Source organism: Lepus europaeus, chromosome 1 (assembly GCF_033115175.1).
Source record: "Lepus europaeus isolate LE1 chromosome 1, mLepTim1.pri, whole genome shotgun sequence".
NCBI classification, from domain to species: Eukaryota; Metazoa; Chordata; class Mammalia; order Lagomorpha; family Leporidae; genus Lepus; species Lepus europaeus.
The window spans coordinates 79,335,798-79,362,767 of NC_084827.1; the positions used below are offsets into that span (position 1 = coordinate 79,335,798).

General features: G+C 39.3%; 1 protein-coding gene and 1 pseudogene across 1 annotated transcript in view; both read left to right on the forward strand.

Annotated features, from left to right (window-relative positions):
- Positions 1 to 1,278: 1,278 nt before the first annotated feature.
- The window catches only part of SPOPL (speckle type BTB/POZ protein like), a 62,087-nt gene continuing 36,395 nt past the window's right edge, over positions 1,279 to 26,970 (forward strand). Inside the window, exon 1 of the mRNA XM_062186224.1 lies at positions 1,279 to 1,515. The gene's annotated coding sequence lies outside the window, so the exon portion shown is untranslated. The remainder of the gene's footprint in view (positions 1,516 to 26,970) is intronic.
- Positions 22,173 to 22,329, forward strand: LOC133768832 (U2 spliceosomal RNA; annotated as a pseudogene).

A 26,970-nucleotide genomic window follows, 5' to 3' on the forward strand; every position in this document is an offset into this window, starting at 1 on the left:
GGCTAAAGCCAGGAGCCCAGAACTTCATCTAGGTCTCCGACACAGGTGGCAGGGTACCAAGCTGCTGTCCCAGGTGCAGTAGCAGGGAGCTGGATCATGAGTAGAGCGGCCAGGACTTGAAGAGGCACTCACATGGGATGCTGGAGTCACAGGCAGGCAGCAGCTTAAGGCCCCACTGCCTGCCCAGTTTTCAAACTCCAATAATCTTGGATAAGTTACTTCTCATTCCTGGTCCTGGTTACTTAATTTGTAGGCTGGGAATGATTTCTAACATAGAGTGACAGAGTTGTTGAGTGCCCTAAAGGAAATGATACAAGTCTATGCGGGGCGTGATACACAGTAAACTATTAAAACATATTTTTCCTCCCTGTCCTTTTTCTTGGGAAGGCAGGTAAGCAATCAAAAGTTGGTTAACGCTGAAAGTAAAAAAAAAAAAAAAAAAAAAAAAAAAAAAAAAAAAAAAAAAAAAAAAATCCTTCAATGACATTCACGCCTGCTATGGCAAAACCCTTCAATCCTCTGTAAATGGTTTATTCCTGTAGCCAGATTAAGGACCTTTCTCTCATGCATGTGCTGCATAAGAAGGTTTTGGCCGCCCCGTTCTCTGAATTCTGAAAGTCTGAGGACACGAAGCCATCCTCTCATCTCTGTAGACACTGACTTGTCCTGCCCAGGACTGCCGCCTGCTCTACACACATCAGGAATCCTGGCCCGCCCGTCCCCTCCCGAGCCTGAGCCTTAGCCTTCCAGGCAAGGCTTATCCCCTCCAACTGGACACCAGTCCACTGTGGCACTGCTCTGTCTACACGGGCTCCCACTGGAGTCTACAGCGCTGTCTGAGCAGTTCGCGGAGCTCTGGGCTGGCGACAGGAGCTCAGCAAAAAGGCGCACCGTGGCTTTCCTGACAGCCACGGCCACAGGAAAGCCGGAGCACATGTTCCGCGCCTTCTTAGTGGGCAAGGAAGGTCTTATGCTTGCCTGAAAACGGTCCCCGCAAAGCGAGGCCCCTCCTCGCGCCTCGCCCGGACGCCCCGAGCTGCACAGCCCGCCCAGCCGGGCGCCCGGTGCCAGGCGGCGGCGGCGGCTCCGGGCCCGCCCGGAAGTGCCCGGGCGCTGGAGGGGGAAGAACCTCGCGAGCCGGCGCCGCCGCCGCCGCCGCGCACGCGCGCTCTCGGGCTCAGGGGCCGAGGCTGGAGTCGTAACTCGGAAGCCGGAGCCCGGACGGTCCCGGGGCGGGAGGGGCAGCGCGGGGGCGGGAGCGGCGGAGGCGGCCGCCCCTGGTGGCGGGTTTGTTTATCCTGGGGAAGAAGTTTAGGAGCGACAGATAGGGAAAAGAAGAAGGGCGGACCGGGGAGGAGGGATGCGGTTCGGCAGAGGCGGCCGCCACAGCGACTCGCCGCCATCACCCCTGCCACTTCAGCCATCACAGCCTCGGCTCCTGGGGCCGCCGCGGCCGCCGCCTCAGCGGGAGAGGAGCCGTCGCCGGGACTGCCCGCCGCCGCCCCGCACGTCAGGGTAGGTGCCCCTCCCGCGCCGGGGTCCCCGCGCGGCCCCGGGCGCCCGCTCCTCCTCCCCGGCCTCCCCGTGCGTCGCCGGGCCCCGGCGGCCTCCGTCCCCTCCCGGCGCCCTCAAGCCACGGCTGCTGCGGCGCAACCTGGGCCTTTTCGGGGGCTGCCTCCTGCCTTTGCTGCTCGGCCCGGGATGTTCCCCGGTCTCTGGGTTGCCCGGCCTCCGCCTGCCAGGAACCCCTTAGTTTCCTGCGCGGCCTCTCTCCCTCTTCTCTGGCTGTATACGTACCTCCACGGCTGCCCCTTTGTACCGGTCTTTTCCTGCCCGCCGGGAGTGTTGCCCATATGGAAAATACTCTCCCCCCTCACACGCCACCAGCGTCCAGGTTCCTCCTTCCCCATGCCCGACCCCCGGAGCTCTCAGCCTTGTCTGCCCATTTCCTGGTGCGGGTTCAGCCCTGCAGACCACCCAGTACCTGCACCGCAGTGGCGGTGCGCTCAGCCTCCCTACCACTAGCACAGCCTTGCCTACCCACACATGCTCGTTCCCATTTACCAGGCTACAGCGAGCTAACCCTGCGGGCCAGGGCCCAAATACTGAAGACTCCAAATCTCTGTCATCTCCTGCTGCTTACCCTTTTCCCCTAGTTCTTCCTCTTCAGTCTGCATATTTGTGCCCTGACGGACATAAAGGAAAAGGATGGTGGAATTTTCTCTTCCCGTGCAGTCACAGGGCCCAGTAGAAATAAGATTCACTTTCTGCTTTTCCTAACTTTTTGCTTCTTTACCTTCCTGACTGGACATTGTCATTCAGCCATCCTTAGGAGACTTCTGAGGCTTTGTCTATGTATGAATAGTCCTGGGCCTAGTTTGGCCTACTACAGTGGTCATGTTCCTACTTCCCTTTAAATTGAATCTAGTGTTTCTTAGTCTGGGAACCCAAGTAGTTAAAAGGTTCATACATTAGAAAAGTACATCTCTTCTGGACTATTGGGAACTACTGGAATATTTCGGATTATCCCATCATTCTTGAGAGAAGTGTTGCCTGCTGGTTAGTAGATCATTCTCAGTAGTAGAACTGCCAGGGTCCAAACTCCTGCCCCCCCCCCCCCCCCATGAGTTCCTGGGCAAGATATTTTCTGGGCCTCACTATTTGTAAAGCTATAAAGTGGGAGTAGGGATATACCTCATGAAATGGTGGTGCTGGTGATTGCACAAGTTAATGCAGACAGAGTGCTTAGAACAGTGCTGCCACATGGTAAAGGGTTGACAAATGTTCTCTATCACTTCTTAGCCTGGCTTGGTAAGTGAATTAAGAGAGAAGAAAGTGGGACTGAAAAGTTCTCTTCTCATTCTTCACGTAACACTTTTTTGATGTAGATATGGTTTGTGTTTTGTTGTGTAAATTAATTTCTTCTGATTTGGAAAATACGGAAGTTTAATTTCGTATTTTCAAGTAAATTATCGAATTGTAGACAAGTCAGATACTTATTTGGATCTTCTGAAATTTTGTCTTTCTTTTGAGAATAAGAGAAGTTACAGTGTCTAGCAGATTTATTGTAGTGGGAAATGAGGGTTTTGGAAGAATTTTAGCATTGCAAATTAAATACTCAGAACTGGTGATACTCTTCATATCCATAGACTTTTATCTTAAATCAGTAGCTTTGGCTTCATTCAGAGAAGACTGATGGCTTTTTTCTCTTAACCTGTTAGATTCATTGATTTTCACATAACTTTGTTTCGTGTTTACTTAATTTTACTCACTGTTTGAAATCCTGAAAATTTTTGGCATGTTTGCCTACCTCATTATTTAGTTACTACATCTTTAGGTTATTCACTTAAAAATCTAAATAGACATTATTTACTTCAGTGTTGTTCTAATAGTAAAAATTTGAAGTACTAATTCCATTGGAAATAAGTGCATATGTTAGATTATCAACATAATATTTTCTTACCTATATCCTAGAGTCATTTTTGTACCACCAGTGAAAAGGGCTCCATTCTTTGGGTGACATTACATTTGCTAATGCTATTCCTTGGCCTACAGTAACTTTTGCTTTCCCTTACATATCCATATTTAACCTTTTACCTCTTGACTGTTTCCACATAGTTCCTGCCAGCATTGGTATTTTGGTTTCTTACTGTCTGTATTCTGCATTTTTGGACTTGAATAGTGCAAGACAGCATGAGTTGAAGAAAAATAATGCCTCTAGAATCTAATTTTTAAATTAGATTTAAATTTTTAAAGCTTATAGAAACCGAAGTGGTAGAATAAAATTAACATTTAGCATCAACTCTGCTTAGTACTATGTGGTTACTTCTAAAAGCTTGTAGAATAATGGGCTGAAAAAATTATTTTGGTGCCCAAAGTTTTGAAATGTATGCACAGTTTTTTTATATTACACATTTTCCATGAATCCTTCAGAGTTTCCATTTGAAAATTCCTGGTTTATTTGATTTCAGTGATTTTCGGCACAAAAATGAACTTCTAATTCATTTCCCCCTGCATTTTTGGATGTTTCTGATATTCACTCTGTCTTGTAGTCATTCTTTCCAAAAATATTTGAAGAGTACCTGCTGTGTGCCAGACATTTTGGGTACTTGAGAATGGTCCTTCTCAATGATAGTTTCTGGGAAAATCAAGCCCCCAATCCTCTAGGCATCCAAGAAACATTATGAATTATCTCAGCTCCTGGATACCTAGAATGGTGCTAGCTGTATGTCATTCATGACATTACTGAGATGTAATAGTCACCCAATCCAGTTTTCAGGTTTAATTCCTGCAGAGCTCTGGTTTAAAAAAAAACTCTGTCAAAGAATAATAACATACAGTTGCTGGTTTGTAATCTAGTATGGCACTGACATGACAAACAATGAACAAGCAGATAAAATTTTAAGTGAGGATTGATATTATTAGTAAAGATCGTGATCGCCAACACTTTTTAAAACAGTGTGCCCAGTACTGTTTTTCAGTTGGTTACATACTAATTTTCAAATAAGGCATTGTTTTATCCCCATTTTACAAAGGAGGAACCTGAGAAATTACTTAAGTTGCACAGTCACGTATTTTAGTAAGCAGTGCAGTCAGACAATATGGTTTTAGAGTCTGTTACCCTCTTTTTAGTCACTTGTATGTTCTACTTTTTTGGTGGAACATTAGAGACAGTTCTTCACTTTTCTGAAAATTTGTGTTTTTATGGGTTCAAGATCATTTTTAATTTCAGAGCCTGCAACAGTTGGTTAACAAAGTTGGTACAGGCTGAAGGCCAATCCGCCTCCCTCTTCAGGCATGTAACCAACAGAATCCTTACGAAGACCAGAGACCAAATGGTGTGTCTCAGTAAGTGTAGGTTGAGGTCCCCTTCCCCCTCCTCGCCACTGAAAATTTATTTTTAAAAATTTAATCTCGGGGATCGGTGCTGTGGCATAGCGAGTAAAACCACTGCCTATAGTGCCAGCATCCCATATGGAGTCCGGTTGGAGTCCCGGCTGCTCCATTTCCTATCCAGCTCTGTGCTGTGGCCTGGGAAAACAGTAGAAGATGGCTTAAGTCCTTGGGCTCCTGCACAGGCTCCTGGCTTTGAATCGGCACAGCTCTGGCCATTGTGGCCATCTGGGAAGTTAACCATTGGATGGAAGCCCTCTCTGTCTTTCTCTGTCTGTCTCTCTCCCCCTTCCCCTCCCCTTGCCCCCAGTAACTCTGCCTTTCAATTAAATAAATAAATCTTTTTTAAAAAAATTTAATCTCAAGAGTGGGCTTTCCCTGTCCTCTTAAGATGCTTAGGGAAAAAAAGGAGAGTTAGCTTTTGTAAAATGCTCAATACGCAAGTTTCATCGCCAGTCCTATGTATATCACCAGATATTGAAGGAATTATGTTGGTGGTCCCGTTCACTGTATCTTTTCATGATTGAATTTGTTTGCTTTGCAAGTGATTGAACAACTCATTTGTGCCAGGTACTCTGCCAGGTTCTGGTGACACACGTTAATGAATAAAAGAATACCTGTATTCATGCAAGCAAAAGTTCATTGGGGAATAAAAAAACTACACAAAAAATTACAAAACTATTTAGTGATCACTGCTATAAAGGATATTTATTTTGTAAGTAATAAATGCCCACCAGTTCATCAAGGAATGCTGTTTAAAGGAATCGTGTTTAGGTGCCTGTGTTGTGGCATAGTGGGTAAAACTGCCCTCTGTGATGCCAGCATAACTTGTGGGCACTGGTTCCTGTCCTGGCTGCTGCACTTCCAATCCATCTCCCTGCTAGTGGCTTAGAAAAAGCAGCAGAAGATGGGCCAAGTGCTTTGGCCTGTACCATCCAGATTGGAGTCGCGGATGAACCTCCTGGCTTTTGTCTGGCCATTGTGGTCATCTGAGGAGTGAACTAGCAGGTGGAATATCTGTCTTCTGCTTTCTCTGTAACTGGCTTTCAAATGAATACATCTGTCTGTCTGTCTATCTATCTATCTATCTATCTAAATAAATCATGTGAGGGCTGAAACCTAAAGTATAACCTTAAATTACCCAAATGATGGTGGCAATTTCAGGTTTCTACAACTGTGAAATCCAGTAGGAATTAGACTTTAGCACAAGAGGCAGGTTTATGGGAAATGAGATTAGAACAGATCACAATGGCTAGAATCCATGCTAAGCATTTTGTACTTAATCCTAAAAGCAATAGGAACCTGTCAGAGATTCTTAAATAGCTAAATACATCGCTCACAGTTTTGTATTAAAAACATTACTCGGCTGTTCTGTAGAGGACATATTGGAGAGAAGCAAGTGTAAATGCAGGCAGTTAGTTTGGCTTTTCAAACATACCTGTGGTGAAGGGCTAGTTTTATTTTAATTTCCAGTTAGTAATGCAATAAAATGGATGTTTTGGCTTGTCAAATTGCTATACAAGGTTTTGTATACCAGTTTTAGTTCATAGGTCACACCTTGAATAGCATTGAGCTCTACTATCACAGTAGTTTATGCAGAAGATGATAAAATTATGGTCCAGAATGGCAGTGATTGAGTAGCTTGATTTGACAAATAATCTGAGAGGTAAAATTTATACGATTTGGTGTATTAGATTTGAATGGAGAAGGCTGATTTTCTAGGCTAGCAGCCCTTGTGTCTTATATATGGAATACTGGGAAAGGAATAGTTTTTGGTTTCAAGGAAGGAGAGATGTTTTGAGATTTATTAAACTTGACAGATATAAAAGCTGGGGTGGTTAGTAAGTAGCATTTGGATATATAGGTCTAGAGCTCAACAAAGATTTGGACTGGAGATGAATTTGGGAATAGTCAGTGCATAACCTATAATAAATGTCTTGAGGTGAGGGATGGGATGGCCTAAGGAGAACATATACAGAGAAGATAAGGGGGCTGATTCCTAGGAGTCTTTAACATTCAGACATTGAGACAAAGAATCAAAGAGACAGCACTGAAGCCAAGGCAGTGGAGTAAAAAGAGGAAGTAGCTAGTTAACTATTTTGAATGCAGCTGAGAAATCAGTTGAGAAGTAAAAATGTGCATTGGATTTAGTTGCATGAAGGAAATTATATATTACTTTATCGTCAGTCCATCTATAAACTATTTGATGATGAATTTTATTTTAATCTGCCAAAGCTACCGTTCTAAATTTAGAATAAAATTATCTATAGCATGAACCATGTATCTTCCCTCTTGAGTTTATTCCCATGTTTGTTTATTGCCATCTAGATGTTCTATGAGGATCTCAAATCTTTTTTTCTCACCTCATTAGGAGTATATTTTTAAAATACTATTTATCAGACACTCAATACTAGACTTTTAGGTCAATGTTTAGAACTCAGAATTAGGGACAATGGACAGTTAAACAAATATTTGTTCTAGTGTGATTAGTGTTGTCATTTAGTTTTTTCAGGTTCCTTGGAAACTTAAGGGCATTGGGATGACAGTTTAGGAAAATGATACTTAGATAGAGTGTTTTTCTCATTTGAATTTACTCCATTTGTTGTGTTTACTTTTTTGATTAATATCATCTTTCATGTAGTCACCAAATGTGAAGGTATTTTTGTTTTTTAAGGATTTATTCATGTATTTGAAAGTCAAAGTTAGAAGGAGAGACGAGAGATATCTTCCACTGGTTCACTCCCCGGTACTTTTGGGCTCGGTAGAATGAAAACAGTCCCCTGATAGCTTATTCTGTTATGTATAGTTGTTTTGTATCACAGAGTCTAAAGTTTCCCAACATTTCTCTTGGTCTATGAGTAAAACATAATTCGTCTTTGGGAATTACTTTCTAAAGTACACTGTAATTGGCAAAGTTAGTTTTTTAGAAAATAGTGGGATAGTAGAAAAATGTCAAATGGATTTTAAAAATACAGCATATAAAATTCTAGAAGATATCTACTTTAAAATAAAAGGGGGTGGGTTCTATCAAAAGTTTCTTCTGAAATACATTCTGGAGTAATTGTAGAAGCAATTTTAATATCTTATTTATTTTAATATCTTGCTTTTGTCTTCATCGTTTTTAGTTTCGTAGGTCTTACTGCATACTTATCTAACAACTGTATATTTTTCATATATTGTGTTGTTTGTTACAGGCCTACTTTTACAAGCCTTTTGTCTATATACAAACATAAGTATAGCTTCTATTTAATATTCCTTAGACTTGTCTGTATGACTATGTTCTAAAGGAGGGCAGAATAATTATTAGCATTATATTCTAAATTGTGAAATATAGTTATGTGAGACTGAATTTTACATAGGAAAAGCTAGCAGATTTTAAAATATCTGCTAAATATATTTTAAAATACAAAATTGCTTTACTTCAAACTGTGGTTGAGGTAAGTTGTGCATATAAACTGAAGCTAAAGTGTGATACAAACATTCATCTGTGCAATATGAATATGTTTGGAAAATTTGGGTGTGCTTTCTTCCAATATAATAATAAAAAATGATTAAGGAAAACAATTAGAAACAAAAAGGGGAGTGGGCATTTAGCCTAGTAGTTAAGATACCCTAGTTAAAAACCTGGGATCACTTCCCAGCCCCAGCTTCTGGCTCCAGTTTCTGCTAATGCAGACTCCAGGAGACAGTAATTGGGCTTCTGCCACCCATGTGGGAGACCTGGATTGTGCCCCTGGCTTCAGTCCAGCTGCTGCCTCAGCCATTGTGGGCATTTGGGGAGTTCTCTAAGGAGTTTCTTCTCTCTTCTCCCTTTCCATTTCCTCCCTCTCTCCCTATGTAGCTCTCCTTTTCTCCATCTCTCCCCTCCCTCTCCCCTACCCTCCCTCCCTGTCTTCCTCCTGCTCTCGTCTGCCTCTCAAATAAAATTATAAAAAAGGAATTCTACTCTAAATAGGTAATAGACATCTGAAAGTTTATAGTATACCTAAAAAGTAGTATCCAGCTTTTAAAATACTATTTCAGATTTGTTAACAAAGAGGTCAGTCCACTGTCTGAATGTTTTCTGAAGCAAATTTTAATGTAAGATGCATTTGTAACCTCTCCCCTCTGTTCTGCACACTCTATCAAGTATTTAAGTATTAGAAAAAATATTTTATTTTTTAATGTCATAATATCTTGGTTATTGTGACTTACAGTAAATTTTAAAATTGGATAGTCTCAGTCCTTAGACTTTGTTCTCCTTCAGTGTTGTCTTGGCTATTCTGGTCCTTGGTCTAGGTCTATCTCTGTGAACCTTAGAATTACTTTGCTAATATCCACAAAATAACTTGTTGAGATTGCGTTGAATCTGTAGATCAAGTTGAGGAGAGCTGAAAGAACTGATATTTGACAATATTCAATCTTTCTATCCATGAATATGGACTATTTCTCCTTTATTTAGTCCTTTGATTTCTTTAATCAGTTTTGTGATTTCCTTCTATAGTTCTTGGAAATATTGTGTTAGATTTTTACCAAAGTATTTCAGTATTGCAGATGCTAATATAAATGGTCTTTCTTTTTAATGATTTGACTACTTACATACTTACTCTTGTGTCTAAGAACCTTGCTGTAATTACTCATTAGTCCTAGCAGGTTTTTTTTTTTTTTTTTTTTTTTGCCAGTTTAACCTTGAAGAAAAGCATTTATAGTTTTCCCTTTCCTGTCTGTATCCTTTTATTTCTTTTTCTTGTCTTTTTGCATTAGCTAGGACTTCCAATGCAATGTTGATAAGCAGTGATGAGAGGGGACATTCCTGCTTTTTTCTGACCTTAGTGGGAAAGCTAGTTTGTTGTCATTATGATTAAGTATGATGTTACCTGTAAAATTTTTATATGTATTATTTATCAAGTTGAGGAAGTTCCTTACTTCTCATAGTTTTTGGAGAGTGCATGTCATGAATGGGTGATGGATTTTGTCAGTTTCTTTGCTTTATTTACTGATATGATTATGACATTTATCTATTTATTTTTAAATATTTATTTTTTTATTGGGAAGTCAAGAGTTACAGATGGTCGCAAAAGCCAGCGCTGGGCCAGGCTGAAGCCAGGAGCTTCTTCCGGGTCTCCCATATAGGTAGTAGGGGTCCAGGGATTTGGGCCATTGTTAGGGAGCTGGATCAGAAGTGGAGCAGCTGGGATTCAGACTGGTGCCTATATGGGATGTTTTCTGTGCAGGTGGCGGCTTTACCTGCTGTGCACAAAGCGGCTCCTATCATGACATTTAAAAAACGTTTTTATCTATTGTTTGAGAAGGAGTGTGGGGATTGGGGAGAGAGAACAACGTCCCTTCCCCACTCCCCACCCCCCATTTTGCTGCTTCATTCCCCAAAGGCCTACAGTGGCCCTAACTGGCCCAGGCTAAAGCTAAAAGTGAAAAAGTCAGTTCAGATTTCCCACGTGGGTGGTAGGGGCCCAGCTACTTCAACCATCCCTCCAGTTCCCCAGGTCTGCATTAGCAGGAAACTGGAATTGGGACAGGTCTGGGACTGTAACCCAGACACAGTGATATGGGACATGGGTGCCTAACTGGCATCTTAACTGGTAGGTAAACTGTCCCATATTTTTCTTCTTTAGACTGTGGATAGCCCTTACATCAAATTCCCTATATAAAATACATAGTATTTGCATATTACCTATGCACATCCTCCTATATACTTTAAATCATTTATAGATTAATTTATTTTCAAGTATTGAACCAGCCTTGCATACCTGAGATACATTTTACTTGGTTGTGGTAATTCTTTTTTAACATTATTGGACTTATTTGCTAATATTTTGTTGAGGATTTTTGGCTCTTTTCCCGAGAGATAATTATCTATAGCTTTCTTGTAATGACTTTGTTTGATTTTAGTATTTGGGTGGCTGGCTTCATAGATTGAATTAGGAAATAGAAGGGTACTTCAAAATACTCATGAAAAAATGGAATTAAATACCCATTTTAACACAAATATAGCTCTTGAAAAATATTATGGAAAAATTATGAGTTTAAAAAATTTTTGCACTAAGATGAACTCATATTCAATTACATTTTCTGTGAACTTTTTGAAGTACCCTTGTATTTTCTCTAATCCTATTTTCTAAATGATACTATAAAGAATTGGTATAGTTTCTTAAATGTTTGTTGAAATTCATCAGTATCATCTGGGGCTAGTACTTTCCATTTTGGAAAGGTATTTATTGATTTAATTTCTTTAATGGATAAGGACCTATTTAGATTGTCTAGTTCTTGTGTGATTTTTGCAGATCATGTCTTTCATGAAATGGGTCTATTTCTTGTAGGTTGTCGAATTTGTGGAAAAAGAGTTGGTCATATTGTTTATTATCTGTTAAGTGCCCATGGAATCTGTTGTGATGTTCCCTCTTTCATTTCTCATGTTAATAATTTGTATTCTCTCTTTTTTGTTGTTAAGCTTAGCTAGAAATGGGTCAACTTTATTGATCTTTTCAAGAAAATAAGCTTTTAGTTTTGATTTGCTTTTCTTTTCTACTTGCCTAAGGTGCAAGTGTGGATGATTGATTTTAGATTTGTTTTTTTTTTGTTGTTTTTTAATACAGCCATACCTTGGTATCCTTAGGGTATTGGTTTCAGGACTACTGTGGGTACCAAAATATGTAGATGCTCAGTTCCCTTACAGAAAATGGTGTAGTGTTTGCTTATTAAGCACATTCTGCTATAGCTTTTAAATCATCTCTAGATTATTTCTAATAATGCTGTATGTAAGTAGCCATTATTCTGTATTCTTTAAAGAAAAATTCATGTTTAGTACAGCTGGAATTTTTTTGGGTTTTTTTGAATACTTTAAATCTACCATCAGTTGAATCTTTGGATGTGGAACCTGCAGATAGGAAGAGCTGACTATATATGCATGCAGTGTTAAAAATTTTCCACTAAATGTTACTTTAACCATTCCATACATTCTGATATGTTCAATAAGTTGAACTGAATTTCATGTAGCTGAAAATATATCTAAATTTCTGTTGAGATTTCTTCTTTGATCTTTGTGTGTTATTTAGAAATGTGCTGTTTAACCTCCAAATATTTTGGAATTTCCCATCTATCTCTCTGCTGTTGATTTCTCATTTATGTTCATTGTGGTCTGTGAGCAAGCAATGTATGATTTCTGAGATGTGTTTTTTGGCTCAGAATGAAGTCTTTCTTGGTGAATGCTCTGTGTGAGCTTAAGAAAAATATGTGTTCTGTTGTTGGATGAAGCAGTCTGTAATGTCTTTTACATCCAGTTGGTTGATGGCATGTTGAGTTCAACTATGACTTTAGTGACTTTCCACCTACTTATATCTGGCCATTTCTGCAGGAGGGTTGCTGAAGTATCCAGCTATAAGAGTAGTTTCACCTAATTCTACTTGCAAGGCTTTCTGTTTTTCCTCAGGTTTTGTGATACTTTCTTGTTAGATGCCTGCTTGTGAAGAATTGTTAGGTCTTCTTGCAAAATTAAACCTTTTTCATTGTATAATGCCCCTCTTTACCTGATAACTTCATGACTGTAAAGTTTAGTTTTTAAAGTAAAGATTGCTTTAAAGTAAGAGTGTATTTTTAGTTATCATTTGGAATTTCTTGTGTTTTAGGGGGAATTCATTTGAATGGTTAAATAGTTACTATATAACACACAGAGAAAACAGTGGATAAAAATTTACTGTGAAATTGCCATGTCTTGTAAATACAGTAAACATCAAATACTTTATTAATGGATTGAATTTCATTTAATTAAATTTTTGATTGGCAACATTTATAATCATTTTAAACCTTTATTAACTAGTTACTTACTGTAACAAGTTGACTATGTCCAGTTTTGTTAGAAAAGCCCATTGGTACGTGGACACAAACTAAGATTGGTCTTTTCTGATTACATTTCAAAGTGCATCTTTTTATTTGAAAATACTGTTAATTTACATATTTTATCAATGACATTTGAGAACTCACTTGAATCCAGTAGTATTGTTGGGAATATCTTGGATTATGTTTAATATTGTTGATAATGTCTGATTTATTTTCACTCTTATTATGCCTCTATCTTCTACTTTCATAAACATTTTCTTCTTCAAGTTGTATAATGAAGCTAGTATTTTTTCTCAGCAGAGTATAGCCAGGTTTATTGCAACATGGACTTGACAGTTCATTACAGTGTAAAGATAGCTTTATACTGGATTTGCTCACAGATCCTTTTAGTTAAAAGGAAGAAAGTATCCTTTTTAAAGCATTTGCTTGAGACATTGTATCAGGTACTTCAAATATTTTATCCCTTATCACTAACCCATGAGGAATGGATACTACTACAATTTCTTGAATTGTAGTTACTGTTAATTAATAGATGCGTCATTATTTTATGTACTCTGGAGAGAGAGAGAGAGAGAGAATACGGTTACAATTATAAGATAGTATTAATTTCAGAATTTTAAAAGTGTGACAAAAATGAGTGTTTTAGAATTAGTGAATGGTGGAATTATTGCCCCCTCATTTTATGATTATCTCTCATGGTTCTCATAACAACTAACCTCTCAACATCAAATCTGGACAATTTAGTCCTTTTTTTCCCAGAGCTATCCAGGCAGTAGAATGTAGAGGTTAAGAGCATGCAGCTGTCCTGCTCTTTAATAGCTTTGTGATTTTATGCAAGTTACTTACAGTTTTAATTTTCTCCTCTGTGAAGTGGAAATGATAATGATACTGCCTCATAGTTAGAACTAAATGAATTATATGTGCATTTAGAGTAGTGCTTTTCATGTAGTTGAATGCTTTGTGTATGTTTTGGTTAATTATAGTAACCTAAGGTATATAAGTAGGTGATTACTTAAAGGAGGGAGAAAAGACCTTACCAAATGTTTCATTGATACTTTGTACATGCAACAAAGACTATTGATTTGTCTCTTAAAACCCATGTGATTAAAGTCTGGACAGTTTTGACATCTAAATTATATTTTTATTTTCCTAAAAATAATACTACATAGACAGTTTCAGTTGAAATCTGCTTTTTCCTTTTATGTATTTAGTCACAGTATTGATGTGTTACTGTGGACATCTTGAAAATAACCTTCAGTATACTTAAAATTCCTATCGATCGCGTTATAAACCTATTCAGAAGTATTTAAAAAGATTTTTACTATTACAGACCCATGTTTCTTTAAATTTTTATTTATCTTAATTTTAATTGAAAGAGGTAGAGAGATCTTTTTGGTGCACATATATTTATCTAGGGAACATAGTTTATGGTATAACTTTTGGGTCATGTGTGTGCTTTTATTCAGTTTATTGTATGTTCCTCAGTATTTCTGAAGTAGTCATGTCAATTAATAGTTCAAAAATAGTTGGCTAGTTGTTCCATATATTCTATGATGTTTGCTTGATGTTGTGTCTCATTTAGTTAGCCATTCCAGTGGGTGCAGGTAGGCTGTTTTCTGAAGGTAAACATGGTTGCATTTTTAAAAAACTTTGTAAAGACGTTTATTTGGCTTATAGTTCTGTATATTCTGATGGCCTTCTTGACATTCTGAGTCATGAGGTGGAGCAGAGCATCACCTGACTAGAGACAAGCGTTCTCACAATAAGCATGACTCTCCATCTACCCCCATCCCATTCCTTGCCCTGTAGGCCCTTCCATTTGCACACCAAAGAAAAGTAAAATACAGACCTATGTTATTTTCATAAAACCAATCAGATGGTTCTGGTTGCTTTGCAGATTGATAAGATACAGAATATGAAGTAAGATTAATGAAAATGAGAGGTCATGAAAATTATAGTTTCACAATTTAGTTTATTGCCTTTCTGACAAATGGTGCTTTTCTGCCTAACTTGCTAAATATAGGAAAGGTTTGAAGATTTTGCAAGCTAGTGGAAAGTTTGTAGACCCCTTCATCTTATTGAGTGAGTCTGTGACACTGGCCCAAAGATTTAATTACCCAATGCTGGAATGTACTTGGCTCTTACCTGACTGTCTACCCAGATTGTTAGTTGCATTTATTCATTATTTGGTGAAGTTTTACTACCCTTTAAAGAAGGAAAACACTTAGCTACCTAATAGAGCTTACTCAGTTTTCAGAACTTGAAAGTAAAGTTGAGATAATAAACGTTATTATGTACCCACAGTGTACTCTCTGTACATATGAATGTATTTATTATTTGAAAGAGAGAGACTGAGAGAGAATTTCCCATCCTCTGGTTCATTCCTCAAATGCTGCCAACAGCTAGGCTGAAGCCAGGAACCAGGAACTTAATCTGGTCTTCCACATGGGGGACAAGAAACCAAATACTTGAGCCATCACCTGCTGTCTCCCATGGTTCACATCACCAGGAATCTGCATCAGAAACAGGACTGGGACTTGAGCCCGGTCACTCCAAATATGGGATGTGGGTTTCCTAAGTGGCGACTTAACTGCTATGCCAAACCCCCAACTTGTATGTTGTTTTATATTTAACTTCTTACTTGTGGAGTTTTTTGTAAAGTTTCACAGAAGGAAGTGTTGCTAATCTGTCTAATTCATAATTAAATTATATAGTGAAAACTAAGGATGCAAAACATATTTCTGTCTGTGTATGCTTTCCAGTGTTAGGATTATAGCTATTTTTTAATGAGTACAGATTATGTTAGAATCATATGGAGAGAAGTGCAATTCCTGTACCTTTTGGGGATAATAATTAGTTTTTTTAAACTTTTTTAGTTTTTTTAATGACACGCAGATAGACTCTTAACTTAGGTAAGCCCATAATTTGTCCTAACATTTTCATATGTCTAACCTAAATAAAAAATTATTTATCTGAAAGAGTGACTCTCTCTCTCTCTCTCTCTCTCTCTCTCTCTCTCTTTCTCACACACACATGCACACACACACACAGATCTCTCTGCTGGTTCACTTTGCAAATGGGCTATAACAACCAGGTCTGAGTCAGGCAGAAGCAAGGAGCCAGGAATTCCATCTCGGACTGCAACATGGATGGCAGAGGCCAAGTACTTGGGCCATCATCCACTGCCTTCCCAGGTGCATTGTTAGCAGGAAGCTAGGAAGTGGAGCAGCAGGGACTTGAGAACCACCGCACTGATAGTTGATGCCAGTTTTACCAGCAGTGGCTTAACCCATTGTACCACAATGCTGGTCCCTGCCTAACTTTTTTTTTTTTTTTTTTTAAGATTTATTATTTGAAAGGCAGAGTTACAGAGAGGCAAGAGAGGCAGAGGCAGAGAGAGAGAGAGAGAGAGAGAGTGATCTTTTTTTTTTAAAGATTTATTTATTTATTTGAGAGATCTTCCATTGCTGGTTAACTCATCAGATGGCTTCAACGGCCAGAACTGTGCTGATCCGAAGCCAGAAGCCAGGAGCTTCTTCCAGGTCTCCCGTACGAGTGCAGAGGCCCAAGATTTTGGGCCATTCCTGCTTTCCCAGGCCACAGCAGAGAGCTGGATCGGAACAGAGCAGCTGGAACTCAAACCAGTGCCCATATGGGATGCTGGCACTGCAGGTGGCTGCTTTACCTGCTACGCTACAGCCCTTGCCTAACTTTATAGCCAATATTTTATATCTGTCTTCATTTCTTACTGCTACAAAGTACTTTTTCAAGATAGAGCTGTCATTTGAGAACTGTTGTGCTCTTTGTATTCGTAAGTAGTTACTGATTTTTCCTTAATCATAGGGATCTTTAAATTATCAGCTCATAATCAGAAGAGCTGAGGTGGCATTCAGGTATTCCTGTGAAGTTTCTTTTGTAAAACATAAGACTGAAAGGTAGATGGCAATGACTTCCTTTTGGTAAGTCTAATTTGGCCATGTGTAAAGCCATTGCAGAAGAAACTACTAAAATACAGGATTCTCCTAATGCATCACTTTCTATGGCTCATTTTCCTTTTATTTATCTATTTTGTGAGGCAGAGACAGATAGACCTGTAATCTGCTGGTTCATTCCTCAAATACTTTGATCTCAGATCAGGTCTCCCTCAGGGGTGGCAGGGACTCAACTACTTGAGCCATCATCTGCTGCCTACCTGGGTGCACATTAATAGGCTATGCATTAGCAGGAATCTGGAATCAGAAGCAGAGTCAAGACTGGAATCCAGGTACTGCAATATAGGATTCAAATGTCCCAAGCAATGTCTTAACCCCTGTACCTAACACTGTATTACTTTTGTTCCTTCCCTTCTCCTTATTTCCTTCCCTCTCTTCCCTCTTTCCCCTCCCCATCCCATCTCCTCCTCCTTTTTCTCCTCCCTCTCCTCCCCTCCGTCTCTGTTTTTTCTTTGTAAACTAAACAGCTATGTCGTTTTTAAAAATGAGAGTTAAGGCATTTTGATGGTTATGGACACTCCATGTCCATGATAGAGAAATATACATACATTTTTACTACCTATTATTCTAAGTCATATTTTCTTCCTAGTACTTTCATAACTTAGAGGTCTAAAAAGGTGGCAGTGCCAACTTGGGCCTTTTGCCCTGTATCCTGTCCAGTTTAGCATTTTGTACTAGATATTTATTTTTTAATGAAATAGTAGTATTGGTAGTTGAATTAAAATTAAAATAATTAAAATAAACTTGGTGTTTTTGTTAAACTATTTACATCTAACTTCTGCCATAGTCTAGTTTAGTGATATGGAGATACACATGTGAAGATCAGAGTTTTGTCTTTCACAGGTGATAAAACTTGAAAGGCATTCACTAAGTATACTTCTGTTTCCCTAACTCTTTCCAGGTACAGTGTAACCAATACCTTCCTTTAATGACAATATTGGGGAGGGGTTCATCTTCATGATTAGACATGGGTTAGGGCACTACTGATTAGGGGAAGTTAATTCCTTTCTGTCTTTGGTAGTGGGAAGAGATGTATTTGATGCCACTGCCCTTATTGGCAACTTAGAGTGCATGAACATAGAACATGTTCAGTGCTGTGCCTTGTAAGATTCATGAAACACCAGAAAGGCAATACATGGAGTCAGTGGGAAATAACTGGTTATGTGAACTGAAATAGTAATTAAGTCCTGCCATAGAACATGTGGAGTAGCACTACTTAATAAAGCTTTATGCTGTGATGGAAATGCCCTGTCATCTCTACTTCCCTATATAGTTGTCAGTAGCTCCTCATGAATAGCAACCACTTAAAATGAGTCTAGTGCCACTGAGGATTTACATTTCTAATTTTTTAAAGAGGTGGCTTTTTTTTTTTTTTTTTTAATTTGAAAAGCAGAGTTAGAGAGGCAGAGGCAGAGAGAGAGAGATCTTCTATTTGCTGGTTCACTCCCCAGATGGCCGCAACAGCTGAAGCTGAGCCCATCCAAAGCCAGGAGCCAGGAGCTTCTTCGGTTCTCCATTCACATGCAGGGGCCCAAGAACTTGGGCCATCTTCCACTGCCTTCCCATGCCATAGGCAGAGAGTCGGATCGGAAGAGGAGCAGCCAGCACTCAAACTGGTGCCCACATGGGATGCCAACACTGCAAGCTGCGGCTTTACCTGCTAAGCCACAGCACTGGCCCCTGCATTTCAAATTTTATTTAAGTTAAATTAACTGCCATATTGGAGAGAGTAATCTGAAAGCTCTTACTATGGTATTTTCATGTGTAAATGTATAGACAGTTATTTCATTGTTTGGTAATACTTTTTATTTTGGAACAAATTGTTTTGTTAGCAGTTGGCTAAAAACTGGAAGTACATGTTTAAAGAAAACATACACTTATGTTGCTGCTATTCTGCTTTTTAAGATTTTCTATATCATTGAATTCAAATAAAGGAGCAGAGGTGGTTAGATTGATATGTAGAACGTAGGATTTATAGAATGGTAGCATTCATGCTAGAGAGTGTTTGAAGAGAAGTGTTTGAGCATTGTGAGTTTGGGGTTTAATAAAGAAGGAAATGAAGCCATAATGGAGATCATGATGAAACTGGGAATGGGTCAAGGAAATATTAGTGATGAGGTATTGAGTGATTAAAACTGACAGAATAAGAATATATTCTGTTTTTTATTTATATAAGGTAAACAAACTTTTATATATGAAATATATGAAATTTAAGAGAATAAATTCTATTATAAAAAGATATACTAAGGTTTATTTTCAGAGTTGGTTAAGCTAGTCTAGGTAATAAGTTTATTTTCGAAAACATTGCCAATTTAAATAGGTGAGATTATTCAGGAAGGTAGACGAACTTTGCTGGTGGCATGAAGTGTTATCCAAGGTGATGTCGGGAATAGTGAAGGAGATTATGGAGGGAGACAAGGGCTGAAATTCTCAGTAAGGCAGCCTCACTCAAAGACAGGTGTGTAGCAAGAGCGAAGAGGATAATATTTGACTCACGCAGGTGCCAAACAGTTTGGGTAGAAGTATAGAAAAGTGGTCTGGAGGCCGGCACTGTGGCGTAGCGGGTTAAGCCAAAGCCTGCAGTGTCGGCATCTCATATGGGTGCCGGTTCGAGTTCTGGCTGCTCCACTTCAGATCCAGCTCTCTGCTATGGCCTCAGAGGGCAATAGAAGATGGCCCTAGAGGCTCCTGGCTTCAGCGCAGCTCCAGCTTTGGAAGGCCCTTCTCTCTCTGTGTAACTCTTTCAAATAACTATAAATAGATCTTTAAAAAACAAAAACAAACAAAAAAAGTGGTCTGGAAATAGCAGTAGCAAGTTGGAAGAACTCTCACTGCTCCCAATTCCTTTATGTAGATCTTTCACAGAGGTAAGAACGATCTGTTTATTATTTTAGCAGTTCTGCTTCATCTTTAGTTAGGAATTTACTTCTCTGACCTTATCTTTGTAATCGTCGCTTAACCATTGCCTGAGCTATTTATATATTTAATAAATATTTGTTCAGTAAATATTAGACAAATACGAAATTGTTCCAGAGTCCTGGAACAAAGAGCATTTCTTAGACATTTTGAAAAATGACTTGAATACCAGTAAAAGGAACTGTTACTTTAACATAACACGATTAGTCTCAAAGAGTAGAATTAAGACCCCTTGTAAGATATGTTTGTATTCAAAAGGGAAATGTGGGAAATAATAATGTAGACTGGTAAGGGTAATTTCTTGATAAGCTTTTAAGGCTAGTTGAAACGGTGAGGCGGGATTATTTATTTTTAGAGGCTGTCAGGAACATACTGCAAAATTGATGCATATCTTTCAGAACCTTCACCAGTTATTACAACTGTAATTTCTGACAACTGGGTACTTTGTTGTTTCTTTCAGTGAAGCATTAAATTTTCCAGGAATGAACTATGGTAGATTAACCTTGGGGCAAGTTATGGATAAAGAAGTCTCAAGTAATTTAAGGTAACAATTTCTCACCATCACTAAAGGAATCAGAAGAAGAAATAGGAAGACCAAAATCCATTTTGATTTTGTAAAAAAAACTGTGATGAGGTAAACTTTGATCAAATATTTGGTCATATTTTCCCAAAACAAGAATTTGGGAAAGAGAGAAAAAAAAGTAGGTTTTATTTTGGCTGGATGTTTTAGGGCTCAGGTAAATTTGAAAAATGCTTAGGGTTAATATTAGATCCAGAATTGACAAGTAACTATGCAAGAACTCCCCTAAGTACTTTATAGACCTTAACCTCTTTTACATAGTCTTTCTGTGAGTTGGAATACATCTGAGAAGAGAAAGCCAAGGGCCAGTAAAGGAAAATAATTTGTTCACCTGTATATCAACAGCCCAATTAAGATACAGAGAGTTTTCATTACTTCAGGAAGTTCCCTCAAAAATTACACAGTTCCAGAGAGACATTTTGAACACCGATCTGTTTCAAGCTGCACTTCTCCATCACTTATATTAAAAGGCAGATAGAAGCTGTTACAGATGAGCAGCATGGGGTTAGTGCTGTGGTACAGCCAGTTAAGCTACCACCTGCAACATAGGCATCCCATATAGGCGGCCAGTTTGAGTTCCAGCTTCTCTATTTCCAATCTAGCTCCCTGCTAATGTGCCTGGGAAAACAGCAGAAGACTGCCTAAGTGCTTGGGTCCCTGCCACCCACTTGGGAGAGCCAGATGGAATTCAAGGCTTTGGACTGCAGCTTCCCTCATCCCCAGCCATTATGGCCATTTGGAGTGAATCAGCAGGTGGAAAGTCTCTTTCTCTCTCTGTTTCCCTCTCTAACTCTGCCTTTCAAATAAATAAATAAAGCATTAAAATCTATTTAAAAATATAAAAAAAGAGATAAGCAGTGTGAGAGCAGCAGAGTTAATAGCTGATGTAATAGTTGAAGGAGAGCCAGGTGAGAAGTTGAAAAAGCAGTGAGTCATGAAATTATTGTATTTTGTGTATTAGTTCTTTGAGTTTCATTCTGATACACATGAAACTAATTTATTGAGTGTTTTCTATGTAGCAGACACTATAATAGTTGTCTTCTTTATATTTCTCCAATACGAGAGTAATTTGCAGTAATTGCCATTTATTATTCCCATTTTATGGATGAAAAAACTGAGTTCCAGAGAGCTTACATTGTCTTAGAATTAAATTCAAGTCTAAAATCAGGACCCAAACTCTTAACCCTGATGGTGTTCTCTGGATCATTTTGTAATACTGAATTACTTTTGAAGGCAGTAAAATAAGTACTATTTTGTAAATGGTATTTGTTTTTTTTTTTTTTTTTAACTTCAAATTTAGTAAGAGTAATCTTCAGAAATTTCATGGAAAATGTACAACTTTTTTTTTTTTTTTAAGGTTTTTTAAAAGGCAGAGTGACAGTGATGGGGTTGGGAGTAAGTAGAGAGGGAGAAAAAGAAATAGAGATTGATAGATAGCTTCCATCTACTGGTTCACTCCCCAAACTGCTGCAACAGCCAGGACTGGGCCAGGCAAGAGGCAGGAGCGAGGAACTCCATTGTGGCAGTGGCCCAAGAATTTGGGCTATCATCTGCTCTGTCACCTTTGCTGGAATATTAGCAGGAAGCTGGATTGGTAGTAGAGCGGCTGGGACTCAAATCAGTGTTCTAAAATGGGATGGCAGCATTGCAAGCAGAGTCTTAACCTGCTTTGCCACGACACTTCCCAAAAAATGTACGATATCTTTTAATTCCTGCAAATTGGTCACCACTGTCCATGACTTTCACGTGCTTATCACCTCTTTTCCTTCTCTTCCTAGCTCTTTTGATTACCCCTTTTTAGGAATGCATAGAGCTGGGAAGGAAAATATTTTTCCCCATCCCCAGTGAATTTTTTTTCTTGATGGCTCAGCTATTGCCATTGCTGTATCCTTCACTATCTTCTGGACCTGCCTCTCTATTCCTCTTTAAAATTGTTTTTCTTATTTTATTTGAAAGGCATCGCTTCTCGGCCTTTTGGCTAAGATCAAGTGTAGTATTTTATTTGAAAGGCAGAGAGATATCATGTATCCCTTGTTTCATCCTCAGGTGCCTGCAACAGCTGGGACCGGGCCAGCCCAAAGCCAGGAACTGAAAATTTAGTCTGGGTCTCCCACTTGGGTGGTAGGGACCCAAGCTGTTGAGCCATTCGCATGAAGCTGAAATTGGAAACTGAGCTAAGACTTGAACCTAGGCACTCTGATTTGGGATGCAGGCATTGCAAGCCTTGTTTTTTTATTTTTTCCTTTTAAGATTTATTTATTTATTTGAAAGGCAGAGTTACAGAGAGAGGAGGAGGGACAGAGAGAGGGATCTTCCCATTTGCTGGTTTACTCTCCAAATAGCTGCAAGGGCCAAGACTGGGCCAGGTGGAAGCCAGGAACCAAGACCTTCATCAGGGTGGGTGCTGGGGCTCAAGGATCTGAGCCATCTTCCGCTGCTTTCCCAGGAGCATTAGCAGGAAGCTGGATTGGAAGTGGAGCTGCCAGGACTCCGACCAGTGTCCGTATGGGATGCCTGCATCACAGGCAGCAGCTTAATCTACTACTCCACAACACTGGCCCCGCAAGCAGTATCTTAACTGCTGCACCAAACTTGTACCCCTATAGTTTTTGTTTGTTTGTTTGTTTTGGACAGGCAGAGTTAGAGAGAGAGAGAGAGAGAGAGAGAGAGAGAGAAAGTCTTCCTTTTTCCATTGGTTCACCCCCCAAATGGCAGCCACGCCGGCGCTGTGCCAATCTGAAGCCATGAGCCAGGTGCTTCCTCCGGATCTCCCATGTGGATTCAGGGCCTAAGCATTTGGGCCATCCTCCACTGCCTTCCCAGGCCACAGCAGAGAGCTGGACTGGAAGAGGGGCAACTGGGACAGAATCTGGCACCCCAAACGGGACTAGAACCCGGGATACCGGTGCCGCAGGTGGAGGATTAGCCTAGTGAGTCGTGGCGCCAGCCCCCCTATAGTCTTAATAGTGCTGGTGTCCAGATATGCTGCTGTTTAGTATACTTATTCGGCTGAAATTCACAGCTATTTCTGTTTCAGAGATGTTCTCTCCATTTAGTACACATTTTAGTCAACTGCAGGTAAACTAGTTTTAAGTGGATAGAACTACAAGATGATGGTTATTTTTGTGTGTAAGTTGAGTTAGCTGTTTCATTAATTCTTTCAAACTGTATACTTAGGCTCTTTTCCTTTTTATTTTTAAACAAACATTAAGCATTGTGCTAGTCTTTGTGTTTCAGAAATTTTAGGTAACCATATACCTAAAATTCTGTAGTGAAAGACAGTATGTGAAAAGAGGCTAGGTAGTAGAAATGTTTACTGTGAGTTGACTGGTAACCAGTAACTGATTTCAGTTTTCTAAATTGACATACTGTATTATATACTGTGTACAATCCATTTTTTTAAAAATTACATTGTTTTTCATATTATATAAAAGAGTAAAATGATAGGAAATCCCTTTCTGCTCCGCACTGTTAACTGTGCTTGCTTTTAGGTATATTAGTGATTTTCTGACAATAATGTTATTTTTTTTAAAGATTTATTTATTTACTTGAAAGTCAGAGTTACACAGAGAGAGGAGAGGCAGAGAGAGACGTCTTCCATCCGCTGGTTCACACCCCAATTGGGTACAACAGCCGGCGCTGCGCTGATCCGAATATAGGAGCCAGGAGCTTCTTCCGGGACTCCCACGTGGGTGCAGGGGCCCAAGGACTTGGGCCATATTCTGCTGCTTTCCCAGGCTATAGCAGAGAGCTGGATTGGAAGTGGAGCAGCCAGGACTAGAACCGGCGCCCATATGGGATGCCTACGCTTCAGACCAGGTCGTTTAACCTGCTGCACCATAGCACCGGCCCCAATAATGTTATTTTTATTAGCTCTTTGTGAATGATAGTCTTGTTCTCTTTATTTCCCCAGTCTACCAGTTATTAGTATTAGTTCATTTTATATCATCAAAGTATTTGCATTTTGTCCTTTAATTTCTCTTTCACTTTTAAAACTAGAAATATAATAACTTGGAACAAAATATAATGCTTTGGAACAAAAAGGAATAGCCTCACAGAGCATGAAATAAAATATTATGTGCAAGAAAACTTTACCAATAGAAACTTTCCAAATATCAAATTCCAGTGGATTCTCTTTGTTATGTTTTTAGTTTCCTTCTCTTCCTCTGCAGTGTTCAGCTCTAATTTCATGTTTTTTCTTTCTTGTATTTCTTTCTCATGGATGTGGCCTTCACAATGAGGCATCCACATTAAAGGGAGTTCACAGGTCCAGTGCCGTGGCTCACTTGGTTAATCCTCTGCCTGTGGCACCAGCATCCCATATGGGCACCAGGTTTTAGTCCTGGTTGTTCCTCTTCCACTCCAGCTCTGTGCTGTGGCCTGGGAGGGCAGTGGAGGGTGGCCCAAGTGCTTGGGACCCTGCACCCGCATGGGAGACCAGGAGGAAGCACCTGGCTGCTGGCTTCGGATTGGTGCAGTGCCAGCTATAGCGGCCATTTGGGGAGTGAACCAACGGAAAAAGGAAGACCTTTCTCTCTGTCTTTCTCTCTCACTGTCTATAACTCTGCCTGTCAAATAAAATAAATATTTAAAAAAGCGGGGGGTTCACAAGATAATGTGGTAAAGTATCAGAATATTATAAGTGAATTATGTAAATTTTTTTCTGATTATGTTAATTTTGGTATATTTTGCAGTAAATATATTAATTCAGCACAAGGATATGTGTTTTAATTTGTAAATAAATGTATATTGAGAGTATGTTGAACTTTTTTTATTTTTTAAAGATTTATTTGTTTATTTGAAAGAGAGAGGAAAAGAGAGGGGAGATGGGGAGATCTTCTATCCACTGATTCACTCCCCAGATGGCTGCAACAGCCAGGGCTGGACCAGGCTGAAGCCAGGAGCTTCTTCCAGTTTCTCTACATAGGTGGGAGGGCAAAAGTACTCGTGCTATTTTTTGCTTTTTTTGCAGGGAGCTGGATCAGAAGTGGAGCAGCTGAGACTCAAACCAGTGCCTTTATTGGATGCCAGCACTGCAGGCTGTGGTTTACCCACTACACAACACCAACCCCCTAAATTTTTTTAAACTCATCAGCTGTGTAACATAAATATTTAAAGTTCACTGAATTTGGAATATCAGATTAGTAGTTTTCAGTGTAAAGTGGAAAACTTTTCATATAGTTGTGTCTGAAAGTGTCCTTCATTTGGCCTTCATTCTTAAGTAAATATGATGATGAATGAATTCACTTTAAAAATTTATCCCTGTCTCAGCATTCAAATTTCAGTTTGATTTACTTCTTTGTAGGTAACTTGGGAAGTTTTAGATTTTCTTTCTTTCTTTTTTGTTTGTTTCTAATGTAATTCTGAAGTTTTACCAGCATGTGTTTAGGTTTAGTTCGTTGCTCAGTAATTGTTCTTGGCAGCTGATGAGGCCTACCTGTGAACTTGTGTCATCCTTCAGATCATGAAAATTATCCTGTTTGTTTTTTTTTTTCTATATATATATCTTTGTTCTTGTTTTTATCATCCTCATGAGTACTTTCTAGATAAATATTGTTATGTCAGTTTGGCCTCCAGGTCCCCTGTTTCTCATATTCCAATATTTGTGTTTTTAGTCCATCTCCTCAAAAGTAGCCTTTGCCTTGTATTTTCCACTTAAGTTTCAGTTTTAGCCATTTTATGATTTATCGTGCACAATGATTTTGTTATTTATTCATTGATTCATTTGAGAGATAGGGAGAGATAGGGAGAGAATCTGAGAGAGAGCATGTGCTCCCATGTGTTGATCCCCAAATGCCTGTTGGTGAATTAGGAACTGGATCCAAGTCTCCCACCTGGGTGGCAGGAACCTATTTACTCCCATAGTCTGCTTTAGCAAGAAGCTAGAATCAGAAACCAAAGCTGGGAGTTAAACTCTAATATTCTAATGTGGGATGTGAGCATCATCACTGGCGTCTTAAGCACCACACCAAATGCCTGCCTCTTGTCATTTATTTTAATTAAAAATTATTCTTTCTGTCTGACCACTTTTTCAAAGCAACGTGTTCTTGATTTATTCAAGAGTATATTATGTAATCTGGTGCATCTGGTGCCAAATTCCACATGGGCACCTGTTCGAGTCCCAGCTGCTCCAATTCCAATCCATCCCCTGCTTATGTGGCTGGGAAAGTAGCTGAAAATGGACCAAGTACTAGGTGTCCTTCACCTTGAAGAAGCTTCTGGCAGGATCTTTGGATTGGTCCAGCTTCAATTGTTGCGGCCATTTGGGGAGTGAACAGAGAATGGAAGATCTCTGTCTCTAACTCTGCCTTTCGCATAAATAAATCAATCTTTTTTTAAAAAAGAGTATATTATGAGAATCTTGTTTTTAAGTTTACCATTTTACTTGCTGAATTGTCTCCATTTCTATAAAGGTTATTATTTATGTACTTACTTGTTTTCTATTTTGAGCCTTCTCTTTTGTGCTGTTAGGTTTTCCCCAAATGTCTGTTGTTCTTGGTTTTTCTTTCATATTTTAGGATGAAGGATTATGTTGCTAAGTGTTTGGCTGGAAGAGTCTGTTTCACAATTAATCTTCCTCCCAGAATAGGAAGGCTACAGACATGTTCACCATGATTTCCCTGTAGGTTGTATAAAGGTTAGGAGCCCCCACACCATATTAAATTAACAGAGGCTTACTTTGTGTGGTAAAGTACTTCAGTATTTAATTTCTGTTAGCAGTTTATTTCTCCTTTTCCCTCATCTATTGTCTGTTAT